This window comes from Zingiber officinale, chromosome 4A (genome assembly GCF_018446385.1).
Source record: "Zingiber officinale cultivar Zhangliang chromosome 4A, Zo_v1.1, whole genome shotgun sequence".
In the NCBI taxonomy this organism is placed as follows: domain Eukaryota; kingdom Viridiplantae; phylum Streptophyta; class Magnoliopsida; order Zingiberales; family Zingiberaceae; genus Zingiber; species Zingiber officinale.
Genome location: NC_055992.1, coordinates 55,714,552 through 55,729,584, shown reverse-complemented (window position 1 = coordinate 55,729,584; position 15,033 = coordinate 55,714,552). Strand labels below are relative to the sequence as shown.

At 41.5% G+C, this 15,033-nt stretch overlaps 1 non-coding gene across 1 annotated transcript; it reads left to right on the top strand.

Moving 5' to 3' along the window:
* Window positions 1–5,025: 5,025 nt before the first annotated feature.
* LOC121974016 lies at window positions 5,026–5,131 on the top strand. The gene has a single exon (XR_006109902.1). It is a non-coding gene; the product is annotated as a small nucleolar RNA R71 (small nucleolar RNA).
* Window positions 5,132–15,033: the final 9,902 nt, after the last annotated feature.

The window sequence follows — 15,033 nt, the reverse complement described above, 5'->3', positions numbered from 1 at the left end:
ACCAACCACCTTCTTCTCCTCCAAGCAAGGTTCGGCCACAAAGGAAGAACTTCACCAAAGAAGAACCAAAATACTAACCAAGCTCCAAGAGATGCTAGCTTTCTCTTCTTCTTCTTCTTCTCCAAGTAGTATCCGGCCACCACAAAAGCTCCAAGGAGAGAGGTTCGGCCACCACAAGAGGAAGAGAGGGAGAGGATGGCCGGCCACACCAAGGAACAAAAGAGGGAGAGAAAATAATAGAGGTTGTGTCTCATGAAGGCACCCTCACCCCTTCTTTTATATTCCTTGGCCTAGGCAAATTAGGAAATTTAATTACAATAAAATTTCCTCAATTTCCTTGACATGATTTAATTTAGAAAAATAAAATAAATTTTCCAAATCAATCTTCAATGGCCGGCCACATCATTGGAGAACAAATTGGACAAGTTTTAATCAACAATTAAAACTTCCTAATTTGTTTCCGGAAATTTTAAAAAATAAAATTTCTCTTTAAAATCTCTTCATGGTTGATAAAAGGAAATTTCTATAATTTTAATTTTATCAACATGTGAATAATTTTTAAAGAAAAAATAAAACATCTCTCCAATCTACAAATAAGGAAAGAGATCTAATCTCTTTCTTTAATCTTTTATAGATCTTTTACAAGAGAGATATTTTAATTTTAATTCTCTTTAAATTATATCTTCCACATAATAATAAAAATTAAAATTAAAATCCCTTTTTAATTTAATTTGGCCGGCCCCCACTAGCTTGGGTTCAAGCTAGGGCCGGCCACCCAATAATATACCTAGGCCGGCCCTAGCTTGGCCGGCCCCTTATTGGTGGGTATAGAAGGTGGGTATAGGTGGGTATAGAACTCTATAAATAAGAGGCTACGATAGGGACCGAGAGGAGGAATTGGTTTTGGTCTCCCGATAAAATTAAGCATCCCGTGTTCGCCCCGAACACACAACTTAATTTTATCAATGATAATTCATTCCACTAGAGAACTATCATTGAACTACCGCACCAATCCCAAATTACATTTTTGGGCTCCTTCTCATTATGAGTGTGTTAGTCTCCCTGTGTTTATGTCCACTAATTAAGTGAGTTACTGACAACTCATTTAATTAATATCTAAGTCCAAGAGTAGTACCACTCAACCTTATTGTCATGTCGGATTAAGTCCACCTGCAGGGTTTAACATGACAATCTTTATGAGCTCCTCTTGAGGACATTATCAACCTAGTATCTCTAGGACACAGTTTCCTTCTATAATCAACAACACACACTATAAGTGATACCATTTCCCAACTTATCGGGTTTATTGATTCAACGAACTAAATCTCACCCATTGATAAATTAAAGAAATAAATATCAAATATATGTGCTTGTTATTATATTAGGATTAAGAGCACACACTTCCATAATAACTGAGGTCTTTGTTCCTTTATAAAGTCAGTATAAAAGAAACGACCTCAAATGGTCCTACTCAATACACTCTGAGTGTACTAGTGTAATTATATAGTCAAGATAAACTAATACCTAATTACACTACGACCTTCTAATGGTTTGTTCCTTTTCCATTTTGGTCGTGAGCTACTGTTTATAATTTATAAGGTACTGATAACATCATCTTCTGTATGTGACACCACATACTATGTTATCTACAATATAAATTAAATGAACAACTACAAACAAATGTAGACAATTAGACCAAATGTGATTCTTTATTCATAATAAATGTTTACAAAGCTTAGGCTTTCATTATACACTCCAACAAGCCGATCTCAATATGGTTTGAACAAAATGAAAACCAGAGTCAAATTCAACCTTATAAAGCATAGCCCATAAAGCATAAAGCTCTATCTTTTTAACCACCCCATCACTCTCTCCCCTACCAAAAATAGTTTTACTCATGACTCTATGTAGATACCTAAAGATGGGGTTTTGCATATGGGAGGTCTTAGCTCTTGAAGGCTCATAAGGTTGATCTAACCCAGTTATTGCATTCCAAAAATGATTCCAATTAAACCTTGGATCAAACCTACGAGGGCTACCGGTGGTAATTCCGAAACAAGAATTAAAGTCACTAAATGCCCGTAGAAATTCTTGATTCATTAATCTAAAAGAGATTTTTCCAGAATAATCATCTTCATTAGTAAAATGGACATCCAATGAACTTAAAAATTCCAAAACAAGACGAGGATATGTAGGCAAATGTGTGTACATAATATCACTCCAATCCAAAAACCCAATCATCAAATCTACATCTTCCCTAATTCCAAGCATATCAAGAACAGTTGGGTCCATATATCTAGTGCACACTATCTTTCTATTGACAAGAATTGCAAATCTAGTTACTTGATCATCATTTCTAAACACAATATTGAATTCATTGTCATTACCTTCGTTGCGTGAAGTCCTTTTGCCTTTGCCCTTCACTGGTTGTTTTCCTTTGTCCCTTGATGGCTCCTTCTCTTTGTCTCCACTAGATCCACCCCCTCCTTTGCGAAGTCTCTTCAAAATATTTGACATCTTGATGAGTTTAGAAAGGGGAAGAATTATCTAGAGTTGTGGAACTCAAAGAACAAAACTTCAAAGAACAAAAGATCTTAGGTTAAGAGAACAAAAAGTCCAAGTCTTAGAGAGGAGGAGAATCGGATCTAAGAGATCTTGAGAGATTAGAGAGGGGTTTTTAAGAAATTGGGAGAGAAAGATATGTTTTGGAGAGTCGGGGGTGTGCGGAACACGGCCAAGATCTGGCCGTGTGAGGTAGGAAGAAGACTTTCATAGTTCTCCTACACGGGCCGTGTAGATCTACACGGCCTCCCCATCTTTCCTCTCGGGATTCTTTGCACGGGCCGTGTAGATCCACACGGCCTCCCACTCTTCCTCCTCTGGATTCCTCGCACGGCCGTGTTTGGGACACGGCCTCTCCATCCTTCCTCTCAGGATTCTTTACACGGCCGTGTTTTAGACACGGCCTAAATCCTTTTCTCCTCGGAAGATGCTACACGGCCGTGTCTGGATGACACGGCCTAAGCACTTCCCTTCTCTGCAACTTTTGTCTGGCCGTGTATAGCACACGGCCAAGCTCCGTTTTGCACCTAACCTGAAAACAAAAATCAAAAGAATGCATCAAACTAAAAGAGATTTAGATGCAGATCAAAACTAACTAAAAGAACCCTTGGGTTGCCTCCCAAGAAGCGCTTGTTTAAGGTCTTTAGCTCGACCAAACTTTATCATTCGCTTCTTTTTCTCGCCCTTGGAGGACAGATATACTTTTCGTTTTTGTTGGGAGATCTTCTCCCAACATCCTCCACCTCATTGTCTTCTTCATTTGGTGGCCTTCCATGAGGATGGAAATTCCATTCCTCAAGTTTATAAATGCTTGACCTGCTACAAGCATTTAAAAGAGACGAGACATGGTTAGAGATATTAGATAAATCATATTCCAACTTTTCCTTACCAATTACCAAAGAAAGCTTATGATTTTTGACATCAATTATAGCTCCAGCTGTAGCAAGGAAAGGTCTTCCTAATATGATAGGAATCCTAGGGTCCTCTTCCATGTCCAACATGACAAAATCTGTGGGAATAACATTCCCATCCACCTCTACTGGCACATCTTCTATAATACCCAAAGGGTACCTGCAGGAATGATCGGCAAGTTGAAGTGTCATAGTAGTAATTTTAGTATTTTTGAGACCTAATTTATTACAAATTGAGTAAGGAATGAGGCTAACACTCGCCCCCAAGTCACAGAAAGCTTTTTCAAAAAATTCTTTTCCTATGTTGCAAGGGATATAAAAACTCCCTGGGTCCTTCAGTTTTGGAGAAGTGTTCTTCTCAAAAATAGCACTACATTCCTCACTAAGCGCAATGGTCTCGACCTCTCCTCTTCTTCTCTTGTTTGATATGAGATCCTTCAGGAATTTGGCAAATCTAGGCATTTGCAGAATAGCATCGATAAGAGGTACCTCTACACAAATTTCCTTAACTTTTTCTAGAAACTTGCCAAATTCTTCATCTTTCTTAAGCATTGTAAGTCTTTGAGGAAAAGGGACAGCTTTGCTCTGATGGTTCAGTGGAAGAGTTTCTTCAACCTCAATGGTACTCTCCTCATTAGCTTGAATCTGATTTGATATAGGAGGAGAGAGCTCTTCTTCTTTTTGTATCCCTTTTGAAGCAGTCACTTGGGAGTCTCCCAAGGTCCGTCCGCTCCTAAGCTCAATCCTATTGCAATGCTCCATAGGATTCACATCAGGTTTTCCTGGAAGTTGTCCTGGTGCTCTGGATGATGAGGAAGCTAGTTGGGCAATTTGACTATCCTGGATCTTTTGATGCTTTTCAGAATTATCCATTCTCTGGATGAGCTTTGCTATATCTTGCTTCATTTCATTCTGACCTGAGATAATTTCTTCAAGCATCTTTTCAACATTTGACTTTGGTAAGCCTTGAGAAGATAGATGTTGAAAATTTTGTTGCCCAGCTTGAAAATTTGGTCTTGCCCCCATGGATGGTCCTTGATCTTGATTGTTTCTGTAAGAAAAATTTGGATGACTCTTCCATCCAGGGTTATAAGTATTTGAGTATGGGTTGTTCTACCTTTGATTGTAACTCATGATTGCATCACATTGTTCAAGTTGATTGATTTGTGCAGTGATAGCTCCCAATGGACATGAGTCATTTGAATGCTCTGAACTCCCACATACTTCACAAGATGTACTAATAGCATTGACCATATTAGCACTACTCCCTATATTCTCAAATTTCTTTGTAAGAGCATCCAATTTTGCAGACAAAAGAGTGACTGCATCTACATCAAACTTCCCTGATGCTTTAATTGTTAGGTTTACAGAGGAATAGCCTCCACTTCTTTCATTTGCCCATTGATGATGGTTTTGTGCTACACTTTCAATGATTTCTTTGGCTTCATCTAAGCTTTTGTTCATAAGTGCCCCTCCAGCAGCTGAATCAAGGGACACTTTGGTATGATAATTGATACCATTATAAAAAGTATGCAACACTAACCATCTTTCCAACCCATGATGTGGGCATTGTCTGAGCATACTATTATATCTATCCCATGCTTCAAAAAGAGATTCTGAGTCAGTTTGCTTGAAGCTTGCAATTAAATTCCTCATATGAGCTGTTTTGCTTGGTGGATAGAACTTATCAAGAAATTGCTCACATTGCTCCCAAGTGGTGATGCTATTAGGGGCCAAAGAATTCAGCCATTGCTTTGCCCTATCTCTTAGAGAAAACCCAAATAACAATAATCTAACTGCATCTGAAGGAACTCCATTCATTTTCATGGTACCACATATTTCATAAAAGACCTCTAAGTGTTGATTAGGATCCTCATGAGGTCCTCCACCGAATTGGTTCTGCTGCACCATAAATATGATTGCGGGTTTGATCTCAAAGTTATTAGCTTCCACTGAAGGTCTTGAAATACTAGATCGAAAACCTCTCGCAAAGAGTGCTGCATAATCCTTGAGTGGTCTATTCGCCATGTTCAAATGTTCCTGTTCTTCAATTTGCCTTTGCAGAATTCTTCTTTTATGGAAAGTTCTATCAATCTTAGGGTCAAAAGGAAAGAATTCCCCTGCAAAGTTAGATCTTCGCATACACAAGAACAAGATAGCAGATGGCAATTCGACACAAAAAGAAAAATAGAAGGATAAAAAATGCAGAATTGAATTTTGTACAAAAAGAATTAACCAGAAGTGAAAGTTATACAAGAAAGTAAAAACAGAAATCTACTGATCAGTTACAACTATGCAATATGAAAGGAAAACAAATGTTATGTTTAGTCTAACTCAATTGATAATTCCTAATGTTATAGCGCAGTCCCCGGCAACGGCGCCAAAAACTTGTTACGCTCCGCAAGTGTACGGAAATGTCGCAAGTAATATAAAAGATTATCGTATCCACAGGGACTGGAATAAGCACTAGAAATGTCTCAATGCGAATTAGCTAAACAACTATCCAATCGTTTCAAAAGCAAAGTAAAGGTAAACAAATCTAGTCTTAAAGATCAACAAACAAGAGTTTAGTGTTTTAGGTTATGATAAAGGGAGATTCTAGGAGTTTCGGTTTCTTTGTAAGATTTCTTGAATGTAAATGGTTCACCAATTCTTATCCCTCAATTGCCAAACATGTAGAAAGTTGCCGGTTCTCTCTTGCAATAGACAACCGGCTAAGGACTGAGAAATGTATCTAAGTAGGATTAATTAGACATGAACCTACATTGTCCTTACACAGAAGCGCACCTATTACTATGCCTTCCTCGGATATCAACATAGAAGCCCACAACTCATTAATCTATCAAGATATAAGAAACTAATCACAAGATCCATCCTACTCTCTTGAATATTCCCATTTCCTCTTCAAGATTATCTCTCAAACGTCCTTACACGGGCTTGCACCTGTCACGTGGATCCCTCGGATGATCGAGTGAGAGTTTATCTTTACAAAGTCCACCAGAAATTCAAACAATCAATCAAGAATGAGAATTAAGCACAAATCACCATTAATCATTCAAGATCTAATTGATACAAGCAAGACAATGTCATTGAAACAAGAAAATGGCAAATCCATAAGAGATTACATCAATCCACCATACAAATACTCCCTTAATCCTAGAATACAAGATCTACTCCATGAATCGAGGAAGAAAACCCGAAGAAATAGAAATTACAAGCATTTCTTAAGTCCCCAATCCAAGAAATCAAGAAGAGGGGGAAAGAGAAAACTTATCTACGAAGCCGTCTTCGGATCCAATCCTCGCTCCGGAGTCGAAATCATCGAGATCTCCCTTGAATCGCCAGAAATCCTCCCAAGATTGGGAGGAAACCACCAAATCTTGCTTTCTCCCAAAGGGAGAGATCCCTTTCAATTCATGAAGAAGGGTTTAAATAGAGGAGGAATCGGCGCCACACGGCCCGTGACACGGCCATGTGAGATTCACACGGCCATGTCCAGCTCCTTCTCACTGCCGTGTGACTCACACGGCCAGAACCCTTCCGCTCTCTGGAAATGCTACACTGCCGTGTGGTGCACAGCCTACTTAGTCTCTGGAAATGCTACACGGCAGTGTTGCCACAGCCTGCTTGGTCTCTGGAAACTTCACACGGCCGTGTAGATCCACACGGCCATGTAAGGCTTCTGCTCTGGTTGGCTTCAAATCTTGACACGGTCGTGCGAGGTTCACACGGCCATGTCATCTTCCTCTTCTGTTGGTGCCAAACTCCACACGGCCCGAGCTCCATACCAGTGCATGGCCGTGTGAGGCACACGGCCCGGTGCTTTCTCCCTTTGTTTCCTCCAATGCATGCCCAAAGATGTAGATTCTTCACCAAATCGACTCCTGTGTACAGAAAATGCACAAAAAGCAGATCTCCGAACCAAAAGAGTAAATATGCTAAAAGGAGAGCTGGAAGTATAAAAATGCATAGATCAAGCATGCTCAAAATATGTAAATGTGCGTAAAAACATGCATAAAAGAGTATATAATCTACGTACATCAGCTATGTGAGTCCACACGGTCGTGTCACCTTGGCCGAGTGGAAGAGGTACATGGCCGTGTGAATCCACACGGCCGTGTCACGTGCCGTGTGGGGTGTCACACCCTGCCCTACAAAAGGTTGGTTCTCCCCTTTGTACTCATCATTACCACTCCAATTACTACCAAACCTATAAATTCATTCTAAGCAACTAGTGATAGTATTCCATGTAAAGTGGAAAGGAGAAAATACTTTAGCATCAGTTCTAACATATTCCAAACATTCATAAGTTTCTCGATCTTCTTCCATTGTTCTGTCACACACACACAAACCACCGCTCCTGTCGCCTCCTCCTACTCGAGCTTTCCTTTACCTTTATCTACAATATAAGGAAATGCAAATCTATAAGCGAATGCTTAGTAAGTACCATCTACTCACAAAACAAGCATTAAAATAAGAATAGGTTTTTCAAAAACTGCTTATGAAAATACAAACAATGGAAACATGCTTTTCAAACTGCTTGGGGAAAACACAAACATGCACTTGATAGTAATTCACACTAAAATGCATACTTCGGAAATATGTGCATGGCAAGTATTTTCAAACAGGTTTATCATGCAAAGCATCAACTTAAAAACATGCTGGTAATGTAATGAAAACAAGAATCTTGGCATATTATAGAGTTCACCAATGCTGCACTTTATAACTCAAGTTCTCAACCATAGGAATGCTTCCACTAAAACAAACAATGAATTTTGAAATCTTTATATTACATAACTAGTGAAAATAATAAACAACTTGCTTTGGGTCCAGCATTGTACCACTTTGCGCGCACCCTTAATAAGATCCGAGGTAGCCAATCCTGAACTTATTAAGGTACTACTACGTGATCTAGGGGCCTAGGGGCGATCTAGGAGCCCACCCATGGACCTTGTGTCCAGTACATGCCACTTTAAAGTAAAATACTTTCCTTTAAATATTGCTTTCTTATACTTTGCCCTTACTTGTCATTTAAACAAGCACCTTATGTGCGCTTAATCCCCCACACTTATAGGGAAGCATTTTAGGGCACTTGAATATGCTTCTTAGTCCCAAACTAAATGTGAAGCAATTCAAGATACGCAAACCATGCTCTTAATCCCAAAACTTAGAGGGGCATTTTACATATCATGGCTTATATCTTCTTTAACATGCATATTTCTTAATGATGCATACAATCATATCAATCTACCACAAAGAGGTTCATACATGCATAATCGAAGCAACTTATACTGCAGGTGAGTAGTGTTAGGATCTTAGATGGCTAGAGGGGGGGGGGGGTGAATAGCCTCTTAAAAACTTAAACACAAATTTCTACAAAGAAACTTGTTAGCACAGCGGAATTAGGAAACTAAAACAAGGAGGAAACAAGCACACTAACACAAGGAATTACGAGGTTCGGGGATAACTTGCCCCTACTCCTCGGCGTGTCCGTAAGGTGGACGACCCCTCGATCTTCGGTAGATCGTACCCCGGAAAAATTCCGGCTAAAGATCCTCCTTCTCGGTGGAGTAACCTCTCCACAAAGTCTCAAGAAATATATATGTTAAAACACAAGACTTACAGAGCTCGGTGGCAAAGAAGAATGAACTATCGCTTACAACCACGCGAGGATTAGTGGAAACAGAGAACTCACAGACAGCAGTTTCTCACCCGAGAGCTCAAGAACTTAGCACACCTCAATGATCAACAGAACTTTCTTACTTTCTTACTTGCTTGTTGTTCTTTCCTCTCGCTTTTTACTGCTTCTTATGTCCCTGTCCTTTGCTGTCACGGATCGTGGTCAATCTGCACAGAATCATCGCTGCAGCCAATCTCTCTTCCTCCTTACTGGATCTCTGAACTCACACCAATGAAATCACAGTCTTCACTGGTGTCTTCTGAGCTCGAACCAATCACCAGGAGTCAAGAGGATCGCAGCCAGATCACACCAGTAGTCGTTGATGCCTCAAATGCACCATGCGCCGTGAATCACAGCAGAAAGGCCATTTGTCGTATTCTTCTTATGTACTTAATTTGAAATTAGGCTTGGAATGATACCTGTGATCCTGCAAACTCAAAAGCTAACATCACAGAGGATTATATGAATCAGGCAGATCAAATGCAGTGGAGGAATCGCAGAAACAAAACTGATTGTGTGTGGATCGGTCACCAGACCGATCCATGGACCGATCAGGACATATCCTGATCGGTCCACAGCTTGTCTGATCGGTCGTGGAGACCGATCAGGCTGCAGGTGGATCGGTCTCCACGACCGATCCCTGCCTTCTTCTCTTCGCAATACCATCTCCTGATCGGTCCGAAGACCGATCAGATTGCACTCAGTGTGCTACTGAGTGTTTCCTAATCGGTCTATAAACTGATCAGATTGCACTCAATGTGCTACTGAGTGTTTCCTGATCGGTCTACAGACCGATCAGATTACACTCAGTGTGCTACTGAGTGATCCATGGAAACTTAGTTTCACTGGATCGGTCTGCCGATCGATCCACTGTCTTATGTGTCACTGGATCGGTCTGCCGACCGATCCAATGTACCATGGAATCATTCTGACCTAATCCGGAGAACAAACTACCGAGCCCTCTCCGACTTCGTCAGGTCCAGAGAACGAGCTACCGAGCCCTCTCTGACCTAGTCCGGAGAACGAGCTACCGAGCCCTCTCCGACTTCGTCAGGTCCAGAGAACGAGCTACCGAGCCCTCTCTGACCTAGTCCGGAGAACGAGCTACCGAGCCCTCTTCGTCCGAAGAACGAGCTACCGAGCCCTCTCTGACCTAGTCCGGAGAACGAGCTACTGAGCCATCTCCGACTTCGTCAGGTCCAGAGAACGAGCTACCGAGCCCTCTCTGACCTAATCCGGAGAACGAGCTACCGAGCCCTCTCCGACTTCGCGTGCCAAGTTTCCAACTTGGACCTTTCCCTTCCACTTGATCAACCTTGATCATTAATCAAACCGAGTTTAATTAACATCTGATACAAACTTAAATCCGTGTCAACATCAAAACAACAGCCAGGTCAGACTGTATCAACAATCTCCCCCTTTTTGTTGTTTGACAACACGATTTAAGTTTAGATCAGAAATGTTCTTATTTTCATAATTTTAGGGAAATCAAGATCCTCCCCCTAAGATGGATACACCACTAAGTCAATAACGGGAATCAAGATCCTTTCCGTTATCTTCTTTCTAAAATCAAGCCTTCATACATCTCTAAACTTAGGTGCCCTCTCCCCCTTTGTCAAACACCGAAAAGGTGCAAATGAGGTGACAAAACTCAAAAGGCTCCCCCTTAACCCATACTATCTTTTTTTTTTTTGATGTACCTAGAGTTCCCTCTAAGTGTATTTTATGACAGTAAGAAAGAGATAAGGTACAATCAAATCATGGCATGGGAACAGCATATTAATATGAACTAAAGCATAAGGAAAAGCAAGAAATAGACAAATGAATAGCAAAAACATATGAGTAGCATAAGTATCCAGGTCAAACAAAGATATCCAACAAATAGCAACCAAAATACAGACAGGCAAAGTGACACACAGAATGTATCAATCAATATCCTTAACAGGAGGAACCTCATCATCATCTGCAGGAGGCACGTAACCCTGAGGCGGCATGCTGGAGCTCGAAGGTGGATGGCCCGAGAAATGCTGTGGAGGTGGGTAGTTGGCCATCCAGCCCAGAAGCAGCTGTTGTGTCACCAACTGCTGACTGCGTAGATCATCATAGCACTGGTCGATCCGAACGCGCAGTCCATGGAGCTCAGCAGCCAGTAGCTCATCGTGCTGATCGAAGCGGCTCTCTAGCTCAGCGATCTGCCAGCGCAGATCAGGATCGGCCTCATCAGCAGCAGGAGGAGGAGCAGCAACCTGTCGAGGAAGTGCCCGTGGTAACTCTCCCAGTCCTCTCCCATCCTTCCACCGAATAGCCCCATTCTGTCCCAAGATACCGGACTTGGAAAATGCCCGTTTCCCAAGTCGGCAATCCTGTCTGACCATCTTCACTATCCTACCCTTAGACACATCTATCTGAAGGGTCTCGAGCCAATCTGTAATTATATGCCCATAAGGCATATAAATGGTGGAGCTGCTAGGCTGAGAATATGATATGATAGAAGAATAGATGCTGGACATAATGTCAAAGTCGAGACGCCGACGCAAACCATAAAGCATCAGGCAGTGGTATGGTCGGATCTCTGCTAAAGGTTTGGATGTGATTGGAAGATGACAGTTTGTGACTATCTTAAAGAGAATATAGTCAGGAGGAGATAGTCTCAGAGCCGCAAAAGTAGGAAACTCGACATCCAACTCATCCAGTCCATCTGGTCTAGGATGACCGAAGAAGTACTCATAGATGGAATCAGGTGAGACATCAAATGGAGAAGGTAAAGGATGGGGTAAATCAGGATAAATGGAAAAAAAGATCTCCTGAACACATTCGGCAACCTAGATACCCAAAGAATTCTATGGTGGAGAAATCGATAGTTCTTTTAGCAACTCTGGTTCTATAAGCACCATCACTGCCCTGATGAAGATTGTTGTAGAATTCAGATACTAGGTCATGGTTGATGTCCCTTTCAAGGTAGACTAACGAGTCAAGTTTGTAATATGCCAGGGTTTCGGATACAGAGGGACAAAACTCATCCATGTACTTTCAATCCACAGATCGACATGGGAGCAGCTTGAATGTTCTCTGTTGAAACGCTTGTTCAAACTGTCGGTTCGGGAATCTTGAAGAAGAGGAAGGTTGAGGTCGGGAGGGTGCCTGGGACTTGGACTTCTCAGCAGATGACTTAGACGTACCATCACCGGCTGATTTCTTCCTAAATAGGTGAAAAATGGGACATGGTCGGGGCAAATGGGAGTCCACGGAGCCACAGAGTCGAGAACCGAGACAACACACACAACACACAGAGATACACTGTGAAAAGAAGCTAAAATGCCAAAAATGAACAGATTTCGGGGAGAAAGGAAGTTACCTAGGTGCCATTTGAAGCTTTCGGAGAAGATGAAGAGAAGAGTCGGGACTGAGGAGTGGTTCGGCTAGGGTTTTCGGCATGAAATGAGAGGAGGAAGGATTGGGGGAAGTTAAAGGGGGGTGATCAGATCATAAGATCGGACGGCTGTCCGATCAGGAGAAATCCTGACCGATCAGGGAATGTCCTGATCGGTCAGGGAGGGTCCTGATCGGTCGTGGAGACCGATCAGGGAACCTCCTGATCGGTCCCCGGACCGATCAGAGGTGGATCAACCTCCTGATCGGTCCCCGGACCGATCAGGGGTCGATCAGAGGTCAGAGCCTCCTGATCGGTCGTGGGGACCGATCAGGGAACCTCCTGATCAGTCCCCGGACCGATCAGGGGTTGATCAGAGGTCAGAGCCTCCTGATCGGTCGTGGGGACCGATCAGGGAACCTCCTGATCGGTCCCCGGACCGATCAGAGGTCGATCAGTAAGAGCAGAAGGTGGAACTTCCCTGATCGGTCGTAGAGACCGATCAGATATCATCCTGATCGGTCCCTGGACCGATCAGTGTCTGATAGTCAGTGATTTCAGCCTCTGAAATTCGTATCGAAAGCTCTGAAACTTGGTTCAACAACTTCCAAGTTCAGAACCTAGGATCTGAAGAGCCCACAGATTATATTCAGTGATACCAATGAATATTTCCTAATGATGAGCTCACTTCATAACAAATGTGTTGAATCTCAAGGTTTCAAAACCAGAGAAGTTTGTTTTGTTTGTTTGCTGAAACTATGATCTATAGTGAACCAAGGTAATAAATCTGACTCAGGCTATCGGCTCAAAATATATCCTTGCTATGAGTAGTTACAAGTTTGTCAAAATATGTCAAGGTTTCTTCACCAACTTGTCCTATTTTCAATAAAAATCAGGAAGATATCAATCAAGGGTATCAATCAACACATCAACAAAGTTAGATGATTTCTAGACACAGGTCCAACCAAGATTCCTTGGTTGGAATATATGAGTAAGATCTAGGAGCCAAATACACATGAATTATGTAATGGCCTTCCCCATACTCAATTTATGTCTCTTCAACCTAATTATTCAAGGGATGCATGATACATTTTGAATAATTTGGTTGATCCTAGCATCTCACCCCATTTCTAGCAAACAAAAATATTTTGTTAAACCTTATAGTTTGTGTGAGATGTTCCCAAGTTGCCCAAATTAATTTCCCAATTTCTCTTGTCATTTTAATGGTCCTTATTGATCATGATGTGGTCAAAATGACTTATTGAACCAAACACATTCCCAATTCCCTCCTTAAATGACTAAATTCATTTTCCGGAAGGGGTTTGGTGAAAATATCGGCTAGGTTTGACTTTGACTCAACATATGTGAGTGCAATGTCTCCCCTAGCTACGTGATCTCTAATGAAGTGATGACGCACTTCAATGTGTTTGGTCCTTGAATGATGGACTGGATTTTTCGTTAGGTTTATTGTGCTAATGTTGTCACACAACACTTGCACTCCTTTATATGAAAGTCCATAATCTTCTAGAGTGTGAATCATCCACAACAATTGTGATACACTCTCTCCCATGGCAATGTATTCAGCCTCGGTCGTGGAGAGAGCAACACAATGTTGCTTCCGACTTGACCAACTAATCAACGATGAACCTAAAAATTGGCAACCCCCACTAGTGCTTTTCCGATCCAATTTGCATCCAGCATAATCGGAATCGGTATAGCCTATCAAATCAAAAGACTCCGTACGAGGGTACCACAGTCCTACTCTAATTGTGCCCTTGAGATATCTTAGAATTCTCTTAACTGCAGTTAAATGAGATTCCTTGGCACAAACTTGATATCTAGCACACATGCCCACAGCAAAAAGTATGTCCGGTCGACTAGCTGTGAGATATAGAAGACTACCGATCATGCTTCTATATTGCGTTAGATCAATTGGTTTCCCACTCTCATCATTGTCAAGACGAGTGTTTGTCGCCATTGGAGTGGATACTTCCTTAGAGTCACTCATGTTGAAATTTTTGAGCATCTCTTGAGTGTATTTCGTCTGATGGACATAAATTCCATCTCGAGTTTGTTTGATTTCAAGTCCAAGGAAGAATGTCAATTCTCCTACTAGACTCATCTCAAACTCACTTTCCATGTGAGAAATAAATTCATTCAAATAGCCCTTGTTATTTGAGCCACAAATTATGTCATCGACATACACTTGGGCTACAAAAATATTTTCACCATCTCTACGCAGAAATAGTGTTGGGTCTATTTGGCCTCTTACAAAACCCTTTTCTAGTAAATATGTTGACAACCTTTCGTACCAAGCTCGTGGTGCTTGTTTAAGCCCATAAAGTGCTTTCTTGAGCTTGTACACGTGGTTTGGAGCTTCGGTATTCACAAACCCCGGTGGTTGTTCAACATAGACTTCTTCTTTAATAAAGCCATTTAAGAAGGCAGATTTAACATCCATTTGATAGAGCTTGAAACCTCTATGTGCAGCAAAAGCTAGCATCAAACGA